Source organism: Bactrocera oleae, chromosome 3 (genome assembly GCF_042242935.1).
Source record: "Bactrocera oleae isolate idBacOlea1 chromosome 3, idBacOlea1, whole genome shotgun sequence".
NCBI classification, from domain to species: domain Eukaryota; kingdom Metazoa; phylum Arthropoda; class Insecta; order Diptera; family Tephritidae; genus Bactrocera; species Bactrocera oleae.
Genome location: NC_091537.1, coordinates 34,753,327 through 34,767,547, shown reverse-complemented (window position 1 = coordinate 34,767,547; position 14,221 = coordinate 34,753,327). Strand labels below are relative to the sequence as shown.

At 34.8% G+C, this 14,221-nt stretch overlaps 1 pseudogene; it reads left to right on the top strand.

Moving 5' to 3' along the window:
* LOC138856034 (uncharacterized) overlaps positions 1-13,936 on the top strand; it is a 169,102-nt pseudogene extending 155,166 nt beyond the window's left edge.
* The last annotated feature ends 285 nt before the right edge of the window (positions 13,937-14,221 follow it).

Here is a 14,221-nt window from a genome sequence, read left to right as displayed (position 1 = left end):
ATCCCTTACAAAACTATTGCAAAGTATCGATACAGTATGACTACAGTATTTATACATCGTTAGTATGCAACGTCAAACAACATTGCAAAATAATGCGCTGTATAATTTGACTTTACAAAACACTTTTACTGCAAATTTTACTTTCGCAATAAGCTGTTTTGTTTTTGCGAGCGAATAAAGATAAAGATTGTTTCATCGAATATACAAACATAACATCATTAAAATACATTGGAAGATAAATAATATTTTTGCCAATTTAACAAGCTTTAGAATCTAACTTGAAGTCTTTCAAAGTCAGCCAGTCGTTCCTTGTGGTTGTAGTCATTGAGACGGAGATGGAAACGAGAGCGATTATGTGAAGTGAATACGAAATTTTCTAACGCGAAGAAATTTTAGTGTCCGAAATGAAAAAAATCGTGCATATGCCAAGGGTTTAAGAAAGAGATAAAACCATTGAATTTCGATATTTTTTTAAGGGATATTTCCAAAAAAACTTAATTCATTTGCACCTCCATGTCGTGGCGGAGACGGTGGCATAAAGTAAAAAAAGTTTGTAAAATTTAATTTTTATATCAATGAAGGTGTTTAACCTTTATGTATGTACTAGCGACCCGCCCCGGCGGGTGCAATGCTGATACTAAATACACTTATTTACTTTTTGCATTTTCACCTATTTATTTTATTTTTACAGCAATTAATATATTACAGAATGTCGGTATATACAACGTTCACAGCTTTCTTGTCATTAGACAATACAAACATGTTTTCTTTAGAGGTTACTCTTGAAAGAGCGACATACAGTTGGCTATTTAAAAATATGTCTTTCCTGGAAACTGTAAACGTTTAAATTGGAAGGGTAAATCCGATGGTATCTGATGGATTAAGGGAATCAATACATATTTTCCGGTAACACATCCTGTGAGTACTGTGCACTCTATTATGAAAGTTTTCAGTGATTCTACCAGCAAACGCGTACCATTGCAAAGTTTAGGTGTCAGGATAGATATTGTTGACTAACTCTTGGATGTGGTCTATCAGAACACAAAGGTTTTCTATGTTAATCCTTCCCTCACTTTGTGTTAACTCTCAATTGCCAACTTTTAACAGCATCTCTGGAAATAGCCTGTTCTCACGTGAAGATGACGAGACTCATATTAGTTTTAAGCTCTAATTTATTGACATGTGGCCAAAGGTTGGATCTTTTTAGGGAAGCATTTATTTCGTGCGTGTTCATTCGCCTGTAAAGCACCCTGAAGATGGACGAAATTTTCGGCTCTCAATTTAGATTGATTATTATGGATGTGATCCAATCTCTGATTCATTTTTCGCACATTGATCTACCAGTATTGGTTTGTTAACATTCCATATCTAAGCAAAGTGTTGAAATTGTTACTTGTCTTGTCATTATACGGTAACAATAGTAGTTCATACATGACTCAGTTATACGCAGAGGTGTACCACCGATTGGGCCAACGTGAGAAATATAAATGGGATAACCATTTTCTCCACGACATATCATCAAAGGATATTGTAAGCTGTTATAAGATCTGTGTAACACTAATTTGATTTTTCATTGTAAGCAACATATGCCTTTCGTCCTTGAATTTCAATGCCAAGCAATGTCCACACACTACTGACGTAGTACCTATAGATACTATACGATCGTTCTTGTAAGAAATCAAAGGGTCGTAATTCATGGCAGGATTTTCTTTATTTACCCATGAATTATTAACTCGCTGATTATTCTCTGGCCCTCTGTATTCGATGTCTATCCCTATCCCGGATGCGATATCTCTCGCTCTACTGAATATCCTGTATTTCTCTCAGCTCTATATCTATCCCGAAGCTGACTGAGTTGAGCCCCACGATCTACTGACGATTCTCTGCCCCTCTGAACCATATGCCTATCTCGATCCCGGCCTTGGCGAACCCCACGCTCTACGAAAGATTCTCTCGCTCTCTCTCTCTCTCTCTCTCTCAGCTCTATATCTATCCCGAACGTACTCTTCTGGCATTCACTGTACTAGGACCTATGTTCGAACGACGACGTCTTCCAGACATTACTTTATAATTTCTGTACAAAATTTACTCAGTTCTATATGTATGATTACCTATGCACAAATGGCCATATTTTTAGTATTAGCCGCAGTAAAAAATATCTAAATACTTACAACTTAGAAACAAAAGATAATCAACAATCATAAAAACAAAAGAAACCTATTCTATTCAGTTCTTTTTTTTTAACTGAAATACCTCAAGTTAAACACGATTTTAATTTAATTAAAAATACTTAAAAAATAATTTGCTATTCGTGCGACTAAAAACAAAAGATAATCAACAATCGTCAACAACAAAACAGACCTATTATATTAAGTTCTTATTCTGGACTTACATACCTTACCTTAAATTACGATTTTTGAAAATAATTTCCATAAATTGATCTAACTCTAAATTTTAACCAAGATAGAAAATTCCAATCCATTAATTATGGTTTTATTTAATCTAATCTTATCTAACCTTATATACTTATAATTGCTGCAAGTGCGATTTAAAAATTAACCTTAGAATATAATATCATTTATATTACTTATAATTATTGACCCGTTGTCGCACTGAAAAGCACGTTTTCATTAAGTATTTTGCTCGCTAGAGAGCTCCGATAATAAACGCGTCCGATCGTTACTAAATTCAATGTGCTATAGAGAGAACCGCGGCCTCCGACGCGCTATTTATAGGCCCGCTCCCGCCGCAAACGATACGTCCCGCAATTTTTAATCTGTGATATCTTCGAAAACACTCATATAAATCATATTTTGTACAGGGCCATATAGATCTATATTAAATCAACAATGTATTTAAGGTATTTAACTGGATAAGGATTAATGCTGCATTGGTTAAAATCGCATCGAAAGCCATTATCGCTTTTAGCCATTATTTGTCGTAAACAGTATATGACAAAAAAATGTTATTGTGGGATATCCTGAAGAGATAGATATATACCATCGCGGTTTCCTGTTTTCTGTAGACTTTTTCAGTGTGTACAATATTTTGATGAATCTCGTAGGGTTCAGCCTTCGTTTGCAATGTAAGCGGAAAAAATGTTCTCATTTACGACATCACATTAGAAACCTTTAACATAATAGTATTTTCCCACTATTTAATGGATGTTATTATACATATAAACCAAAATCCAATGCGTAGTTTTAAAGATTTAAGCATACATAGGGATATAGGGACAGAGAAAGCGACTTTGTTTTATATTATGTATTACTAAATTTAAGACCATAATGATATGAAGCGCTCGGAAAGTTATAGTTTTACTTGTTTTCGTAAAACAGCAATTTTAAAAGATTTTTGTTCTATTCAGTTTGTTGATTAATTTAGAATATCGAATCTCGTCTAAAAGATAATAAATAAGCACCTATCAAAAGAAAATAATGGATAAACTTTTCGAAGAAGGAAAAAGATACCCTCAAATCGGTCTAATTGTTGGAAGAACACATTTTTACTGCATCAAATCGATCGAAATGTTAAGAAAAATTTTAAGAAATCCCTCTGCACTGACACCATTCCTAAGATAAAAAAAAACACAGTTCTATTGTGAAGTCGCACACAAGAACTTATTCATATCGCTAGACAATAGATGAGTGCATCATGTTGTCGCGAAAGAGCACTTAAATAAGCCCCAGGAGTTTTGGCAGAAAGTTTTTTTTTTCCAATGAGAACATGTTTTGCTTCTTTGAAATCAAGGGGCGTAAGTTTTTATGTCTAAAACGGGCCCGACACTCCATAAGGAAATCTTGAAGCATACTGTGAAGAACGGTGTTGAAGAAGCAGTGATATGGGAGTTCACCATGGTTAAATATGCATACCTTAATTTCTTAAAAATAAATATGAAGCAAAGAGCGGTAGAATTTGGACTTGAAAGTGACTCCTATTTTCTGAAGGATATTAACCCGAAGCATACAGAAGACATAGTTAAGCCTTAGTTACTCTACAAACACCACCAGAATCACCAGATTTGATTCCTAAGTTGCGCCTATGAGATTCAGTGGTACGTAAAACCCCCAACGCACAATTACCTCAAAGGGTATGCTCAAGAATGTGCTGCACGAAGAGTGGGCTCACAACCCTTCAACAGAAACCTCTAAGCTTGTATATTTCATGCTAAAACCCTTAGCAGAAGTTTTATAAAGTTTGGAATATCCGACTTCCTATTAAATTTTAAGAACAATTCGTAGAAAGAATAAATTTATTTAACAATCCAGTGATCAAACTAAAGAGTGAATTATAGGTAAACGATTTATCGAGAAATCCCTTACAAAACTATTGCAAAGTATCGATACAGTATGACTACAGTATTTATACATCGTTAGTATGCAACGTCAAACAACATTGCAAAATAATGCGCTGTATAATTTGACGTTACAAAACACTTTTACTGCAAATTTTACTTTCGCAATAAGCTGTTTTGTTTTTGCGAGCGTATAAAGATAAAGATTGTTTCATCGAATATACAAACATAACATCATTAAAATACATTGGAAGATAAATAATATTTTTGCCAATTTAACAAGCTTTAGAATCTAACTTGAAGTCTTTCAAAGTCAGCCAGTCGTTCCTTGTGGTTGTAGTCATTGAGACGGAGATGGAAACGAGAGCGATTATGTGAAGTGAATACGAAATTTTCTAACGCGAAGAAATTTTAGTGTCCGAAATGAAAAAAATCGTGCATATGCCAAGGGTTTAAGAAAGAGATAAAACCATTGAATTTCGATATTTTTTTAAGGGATATTTCCAAAAAAACTTAATTCATTTGCACCTCCATGTCGTGGCGGAGACGGTGGCATAAAGTAAAAAAAGTTTGTAAAATTTAATTTTTATATCAATGAAGGTGTTTAACCTTTATGTATGTACTAGCGACCCGCCCCGGCGGGTGCAATGCTGATACTAAATACACTACGGAAAAAATGGGAACGTTGTATATAAAAACATAGCGGCCCGCTCCTGCCTTGCAGGAGTATAAAATATATAACCTATGTCACTGACTAAAAAAATTATTAAAATCGATCCAGTAGTTTTGATTACTGCCCGTGGCCCGCACGCGTTAAATTTTGAGTAAAACAATTCCCCTTTCCCTATACCATGAAGATTTCCTGCTATTTTTGGAATACCTAAATTCATACACTAAATGTTTACTTATTTACTTTTTGCATTTTCACCTATTTATTTTATTTTTACAGCAATTAATATATTACAGAATGTCGGTATATACAACGTTCACAGCTTTCTTGTCATTAGACAATACAAACATGTTTTCTTTAGAGGTTACTCTTGAAAGAGCGACATACAGTTGGCTATTTAAAAATATGTCTTTCCTGGAAACTGTAAACGTTTAAATTGGAAGGGTAAATCCGATGGTATCTGATGGATTAAGGGAATCAATACATATTTTCCGGTAACACATCCTGTGAGTACTGTGCACTCTATTATGAAAGTTTTCAGTGATTCTACCAGCAAACGCGTACCATTGCAAAGTTTAGGTGTCAGGATAGATATTGTTGACTAACTCTTGGATGTGGTCTATCAGAACACAAAGGTTTTCTATGTTAATCCTTCCCTCACTTTGTGTTAACTCTCAATTGCCAACTTTTAACAGCATCTCTGGAAATAGCCTGTTCTCACGTGAAGATGACGAGACTCATATTAGTTTTAAGCTCTAATTTATTGACATGTGGCCAAAGGTTGGATCTTTTTAGGGAAGCATTTATTTCGTGCGTGTTCATTCGCCTGTAAAGCACCCTGAAGATGGACGAAATTTTCGGCTCTCAATTTAGATTGATTATTATGGATGTGATCCAATCTCTGATTCATTTTTCGCACATTGATCTACCAGTATTGGTTTGTTAACATTCCATATCTAAGCAAAGTGTTGAAATTGTTACTTGTCTTGTCATTATACGGTAACAATAGTAGTTCATACATGACTCAGTTATACGCAGAGGTGTACCACCGATTGGGCCAACGTGAGAAATATAAATGGGATAACCATTTTCTCCACGACATATCATCAAAGGATATTGTAAGCTGTTATAAGATCTGTGTAACACTAATTTGATTTTTCATTGTAAGCAACATATGCCTTTCGTCCTTGAATTTCAATGCCAAGCAATGTCCACACACTACTGACGTAGTACCTATAGATACTATACGATCGTTCTTGTAAGAAATCAAAGGGTCGTAATTCATGGCAGGATTTTCTTTATTTACCCATGAATTATTAACTCGCTGATTATTCTCTGGCCCTCTGTATTCGATGTCTATCCCTATCCCGGATGCGATATCTCTCGCTCTACTGAATATCCTGTATTTCTCTCAGCTCTATATCTATCCCGAAGCTGACTGAGTTGAGCCCCACGATCTACTGACGATTCTCTGCCCCTCTGAACCATATGCCTATCTCGATCCCGGCCTTGGCGAACCCCACGCTCTACGAAAGATTCTCTCGCTCTCTCTCTCTCTCTCTCTCAGCTCTATATCTATCCCGAACGTACTCTTCTGGCATTCACTGTACTAGGACCTATGTTCGAACGACGACGTCTTCCAGACATTACTTTATAATTTCTGTACAAAATTTACTCAGTTCTATATGTATGATTACCTATGCACAAATGGCCATATTTTTAGTATTAGCCGCAGTAAAAAATATCTAAATACTTACAACTTAGAAACAAAAGATAATCAACAATCATAAAAACAAAAGAAACCTATTCTATTCAGTTCTTTTTTTTTAACTGAAATACCTCAAGTTAAACACGATTTTAATTTAATTAAAAATACTTAAAAAATAATTTGCTATTCGTGCGACTAAAAACAAAAGATAATCAACAATCGTCAACAACAAAACAGACCTATTATATTAAGTTCTTATTCTGGACTTACATACCTTACCTTAAATTACGATTTTTGAAAATAATTTCCATAAATTGATCTAACTCTAAATTTTAACCAAGATAGAAAATTCCAATCCATTAATTATGGTTTTATTTAATCTAATCTTATCTAACCTTATATACTTATAATTGCTGCAAGTGCGATTTAAAAATTAACCTTAGAATATAATATCATTTATATTACTTATAATTATTGACCCGTTGTCGCACTGAAAAGCACGTTTTCATTAAGTATTTTGCTCGCTAGAGAGCTCCGATAATAAACGCGTCCGATCGTTACTAAATTCAATGTGCTATAGAGAGAACCGCGGCCTCCGACGCGCTATTTATAGGCCCGCTCCCGCCGCAAACGATACGTCCCGCAATTTTTAATCTGTGATATCTTCGAAAACACTCATATAAATCATATTTTGTACAGGGCCATATAGATCTATATTAAATCAACAATGTATTTAAGGTATTTAACTGGATAAGGATTAATGCTGCATTGGTTAAAATCGCATCGAAAGCCATTATCGCTTTTAGCCATTATTTGTCGTAAACAGTATATGACAAAAAAATGTTATTGTGGGATATCCTGAAGAGATAGATATATACCATCGCGGTTTCCTGTTTTCTGTAGACTTTTTCAGTGTGTACAATATTTTGATGAATCTCGTAGGGTTCAGCCTTCGTTTGCAATGTAAGCGGAAAAAATGTTCTCATTTACGACATCACATTAGAAACCTTTAACATAATAGTATTTTCCCACTATTTAATTGATGTTATTATACATATAAACCAAAATCCAATGCGTAGTTTTAAAGATTTAAGCATACATAGGGATATAGGGACAGAGAAAGCGACTTTGTTTTATATTATGTATTACTAAATTTAAGACCATAATGATATGAAGCGCTCGGAAAGTTATAGTTTTACTTGTTTTCGTAAAACAGCAATTTTAAAAGATTTTTGTTCTATTCAGTTTGTTGATTAATTTAGAATATCGAATCTCGTCTAAAAGATAATAAATAAGCACCTATCAAAGGAAAATAATGGATAAACTTTTCGAAGAAGGAAAAAGATACCCTCAAATCGGTCTAATTGTTGGAAGAACACATTTTTACTGCATCAAATCGATCGAAATGTTAAGAAAAATTTTAAGAAATCCCTCTGCACTGACACCATTCCTAAGATAAAAAAAAAACACAGTTCTATTGTGAAGTCGCACACAAGAACTTATTCATATCGCTAGACAATAGATGAGTGCATCATGTTGTCGCGAAAGAGCACTTAAATAAGCCCCAGGAGTTTTGGCAGAAAGTTTTTTTTTCCAATGAGAACATGTTTTGCTTCTTTGAAATCAAGGGGCGTAAGTTTTTATGTCTAAAACGGGCCCGACACTCCATAAGGAAATCTTGAAGCATACTGTGAAGAACGGTGTTGAAGAAGCAGTGATATGAGAGTTCACCATGGTTAAATATGCATACCTTAATTTCTTAAAAATAAATATGAAGCAAAGAGCGGTAGAATTTGGACTTGAAAGTGACTCCTATTTTCTGAAGGATATTAACCCGAAGCATACAGAAGACATAGTTAAGCCTTAGTTACTCTACAAACACCACCAGAATCACCAGATTTGATTCCTAAGTTGCGCCTATGAGATTCAGTGGTACGTAAAACCCCCAACGCACAATTACCTCAAAGGGTATGCTCAAGAATGTGCTGCACGAAGAGTGGGCTCACAACCCTTCAACAGAAACCTCTAAGCTTGTATATTTCATGCTAAAACCCTTAGCAGAAGTTTTATAAAGTTTGGAATATCCGACTTCCTATTAAATTTTAAGAACAATTCGTAGAAAGAATAAATTTATTTAACAATCCAGTGATCAAACTAAAGAGTGAATTATAGGTAAACGATTTATCGAGAAATCCCTTACAAAACTATTGCAAAGTATCGATACAGTATGACTACAGTATTTATACATCGTTAGTATGCAACGTCAAACAACATTGCAAAATAATGCGCTGTATAATTTGACGTTACAAAACACTTTTACTGCAAATTTTACTTTCGCAATAAGCTGTTTTGTTTTTGCGAGCGTATAAAGATAAAGATTGTTTCATCGAATATACAAACATAACATCATTAAAATACATTGGAAGATAAATAATATTTTTGCCAATTTAACAAGCTCGTTCCTTGTGGTTGTAGTCATTGAGACGGAGATGGAAACGAGAGCGATTATGTGAAGTGAATACGAAATTTTCTAACGCGAAGAAATTTTAGTGTCCGAAATGAAAAAAATCGTGCATATGCCAAGGGTTTAAGAAAGAGATAAAACCATTGAATTTCGATATTTTTTTAAGGGATATTTCCAAAAAAACTTAATTCATTTGCACCTCCATGTCGTGGCGGAGACGGTGGCATAAAGTAAAAAAAGTTTGTAAAATTTAATTTTTATATCAATGAAGGTGTTTAACCTTTATGTATGTACTAGCGACCCGCCCCGGCGGGTGCAATGCTGATACTAAATACACTACGGAAAAAATGGGAACGTTGTATATAAAAACATAGCGGCCCGCTCCTGCCTTGCAGGAGTATAAAATATATAACCTATGTCACTGACTAAAAAAATTATTAAAATCGATCCAGTAGTTTTGATTACTGCCCGTGGCCCGCACGCGTTAAATTTTGAGTAAAACAATTCCCCTTTCCCTATACCATGAAGATTTCCTGCTATTTTTGGAATACCTAAATTCATACACTAAATGTTTACTTATTTACTTTTTGCATTTTCACCTATTTATTTTATTTTTACAGCAATTAATATATTACAGAATGTCGGTATATACAACGTTCACAGCTTTCTTGTCATTAGACAATACAAACATGTTTTCTTTAGAGGTTACTCTTGAAAGAGCGACATACAGTTGGCTATTTAAAAATATGTCTTTACTGGAAACTGTAAACGTTTAAATTGGAAGGGTAAATCCGATGGTATCTGATGGATTAAGGGAATCAATACATATTTTCCGGTAACACATCCTGTGAGTACTGTGCACTCTATTATGAAAGTTTTTAGTGATTCTACCAGCAAACGCGTACCATTGCAAAGTTTAGGTGGATTCAGGTTTCCTAATAATATAACAGGACAACCTACTTTCAACAGCATTTTGTGAGGGGGGAGTCCAGGCGGGTTTAAAGAATTTAGAAATTCTGTAGGAAAATGAACAGCTTCTTCCAAATCGAGAACAGTATCGACCGAGTAGTATATTTTCGTCGGCGCATCAATATTTGAAACAATCAAGCTATTTACCTTATCCACTTGTTCGTTAGTTGGTAACAGACTCGCTCTTTCTTTAAACCAGATATTGTCTTATAACTTATGTTATTAATGTCAGGATAGATATTGTTGACTAACTCTTGGATGTGGTCTATCAGAACACAAAGGTTTTCTATGTTAATCCTTCTCTCACTTTGTGTTAACTCTCAATTGCCAACTTTTAACAGCATCTCTGGAAATAGCCTGTTCTCACGTGAAGATGACGAGACTCATATTAGTTTTAAGCTCTAATTTATTGACATGTGGCCAAAGGTTGGATCTTTTTAGGGAAGCATTTATTTCGTGCGTGTTCATTCGCCTGTAAAGCACCCTGAAGATGGACGAAATTTTCGGCTCTCAATTTAGATTGATTATTATGGATGTGATCCAATCTCTGATTCATTTTCCGCACATTGATCTACCAGTATTGGTTTGTTAACATTCCATATCTAAGCAAAGTGTTGAAATTGTTACTTGCCTTGTCATTATACGGTAACAATAGTAGTTCATACATGACTCAGTTATACGCAGAGGTGTACCACCGATTGGGCCAACGTGAGAAATATTAATGGCATAACCATTTTCTCCACGACATATCATCAATGGATATTGGAAGCTGTTATAAGATCTGTGTAACACTGATATTTTTTGCAAATTATCATCACGATTATGCAATACAATATTTCTTTTGGCAAATTGCTGTCCAGCTATCACCACTGCTACTAAGTAAGGAGTATCTGCTCGAACATTCTCAATCGCAGTGTATCTGGATCTGCAATATATTTGCTGAAATTTGTGATCATCGGGTCGAAGTGGTAGCAAGCTCCCAGCTAAGTGGTACACTTGCCCTTGAATTTTAAATGCATGCATTAAACCATTCTTAACGACTTGTTTACTCTTAAAAGAGTTCATTTGAAATGCGTTAGTATAACGGCGTATGTTGCGCATGAATTGTTTGGATTTCTGATGATCACCCGTAAGAAGAGACTGAAGTGGTTTAGGGGGAGGGAGAATTTCTTCTAATTTGTTTGAATTTGACAGAGAAAGCGACTTTGTTTTATATTATGTATTACTAAATTTTAGACCATAATGATATGAAGCGCTCGGAAAGTTATAGTTTTACTTGTTTTCGTAAAACAGCAATTTTAAAAGATTTTTGTTCTATTCAGTTTGTTGATTAATTTAGAATATCGAATCTCGTCTAAAAGAAAATAAATAAGCACCTATCAAAGGAAAATAATGGATAAACTTTTCGAAGAAGGAAAAAGATACCCTCAAATCGGTCTAATTGTTGGAAGAACACATTTTTTCAAACAAAGAAGGCAAAACCTTCGATTTACTGCATCAAATCGATCGAAATGTTAAGAAAAATTTTAAGAAATCCCTCTGCACTGACACCATTCCTAAGATAAAAAAAAACACAGTTCTATTGTGAAGTCGCACACAAGAACTTATTCATATCGCTAGACAATAGATGAGTGCATCATGTTGTCGCGAAAGAGCACTTAAATAAGCCCCAGGAGTTTTGGCAGAAAGTTATTTTTTCCAATGAGAACATGTTTTGCTTCTTTGAAATCAAGGGGCGTAAGTTTTTATGTCTAAAACGGGCCCGACACTCCATAAGGAAATCTTGAAGCATACTGTGAAGAACGGTGTTGAAGAAGCAGTGATATGGGAGTTCACCATGGTTAAATATGCATACCTTAATTTCTTAAAAATAAATATGAAGCAAAGAGCGGTAGAATTTGGACTTGAAAGTGACTCCTATTTTCTGAAGGATATTAACCCGAAGCATACAGAAGACATAGTTAAGCCTTAGTTACTCTACAAACACCACCAGAATCACCAGATTTGATTCCTAAGTTGCGCCTATGAGATTCAGTGGTACGTAAAATCCCCCAACGCACAATTACCTCAAAGGGTATGCTCAAGAATGTGCTGCACGAAGAGTGGGCTCACAACCCTTCAACAGAAACCTCTAAGCTTGTATATTTCATGCTAAAACCCTTAGCAGAAGTTTTATAAAGTTTGGAATATCCGACTTCCTATTAAATTTTAAGAACAATTCGTAGAAAGAATAAATTTATTCGATTTCTGTACCTTCTAAGCAGACTCTCTCTAATGGATTTTCTATTCGTCCTTTTTTTTTTTGTTTATATGTTACTGTCGGATTTTTAAACATTCTCATTTTCATAAAACTAAATATTTAGTGTCCTATGAATAAATTGGTTTTAATAAAAAGCATATGACGTTATTTTTTCCAACAATTTATTTTTGTTATTATCTTGTACGCAGACTTTTTCTGCCCAGTATATATTTAAAGTATGGAAAGAAATTCAAAATGAAAAAAAAAAATGGTACACAATAAATCCGAAGCTATAGCAACAGAAGGAGGAGTTATTATTATGATTATTGTTTTGTTGTACTTAAATCTACAAAATGGTATAAATATTTTCTGCAAAACAACAATTCGTAGTTCCCAGTGTGTTCGAGTACCGAAGGCTTGTTAACAATCTACTATATAAGGGATGGGGTTGTGCAGCAGAGACAGTCCTAATTAGAGTGTTGCCGTGTAAAGAGCAATTGAGCTATAAGCAATAAGTTGTAAACTCGAATAACGAGTAATAAGTGCTATGTTGTTGGAATTAGAAATATAGATAAGTGTATAGCATTATGACCAAGTTTATCTATTTGAAGACTCCACTAATATAAAAGGAGCTGGAGCAACATGGCGGCAAATGGATTAAAAACTGAATTACAATCACGGTTGCCAGAGGCTATTGAGGCGGAAAACATTAATGATGAGGAATATGTTTAATTAGCTGGATGTACAGATATCGCAAGTGACGTCACAAATAGCAGAGGTGTCCTCACTGATTTCGGAACAGCTGGATAAAATTAAAACTTAAGTAGAGGAAAAGATCGTTTCCGAGAGCTTAAATCGGCCAATTATGTCAACAGGCGCTGCCAAGGTAAGGCCTCCATCCTTTAATGGCACAGTTCCGTTCCAAGTTTTTAAGCTACAATTCGAAAATATGGCATCTTCAAATAATTGGAACGGTAAAAATAAAGGAGCTGCATTGTTCGTTGCATTAAAAGGATCTGCTGCGCACATTTCACAAACAATTCCAAACTGCGAATCGAGTGATAATGAAACGTTGATGAATAAACATTAGAAAGACGGTATGATAGAGAGCACAGGAAGCAGATCTTTCAAATCGAGTTGGAGAATCATAGCCAGAATGCTAATGAGTTTCTGCAGGAGTTTTTTACAGAGATTGAAAGGTTAGCTTACTACTTACGGAGGATACGAAAATCTTCGTTAATGGAATACGAGATAACACTACACGCTTTGCTGCGTTAGCATGTCCAAAATTGACGTTTGCGGAAACCGTTTTGTGTGCTTTGACACAGGAACCTGTATCTCTGCTTAGCAATCGAACATTTAAAGCTCATAAAGTAGAAGTAACTTATGAGAATCATTTATTTGGAAAAATTGACCACATGCAGAAAGCACTGAATAAACCTACAGAAGCGCATAAGAGAAATGATAGTGTGGATAAATGCTTCAACAGTGGAAAAAGTGTCCATATTGCACGCAACTGTAAGCAGTCCAATAATACAGTTGGACGTAAAGCTGAGAAGGTCAAGCAAATGTCAAATCCAACCAATCGTTAAACTAAAGCGGTCCAGCCGAAAAGGGCACGGGAGTTACGTTCGCGTCGACGCCTAGTACTTTACCAACCGATTGTATATCAATTGGTTGTCATAAATACTACAAAACTGAAATTTACAAACATATTTTCTTCTTTTTGTCGTAGCAACAATGTTACGACACATAAATGTTTCACTTATTCCATCGAATACAAACGAATATAATGAAAGCAATAATAATGTGACAAGATTACTGTGTCAATTTTGAAGTAGGTAAACAATATGCAACATTTAAAGAAAACAAAATAT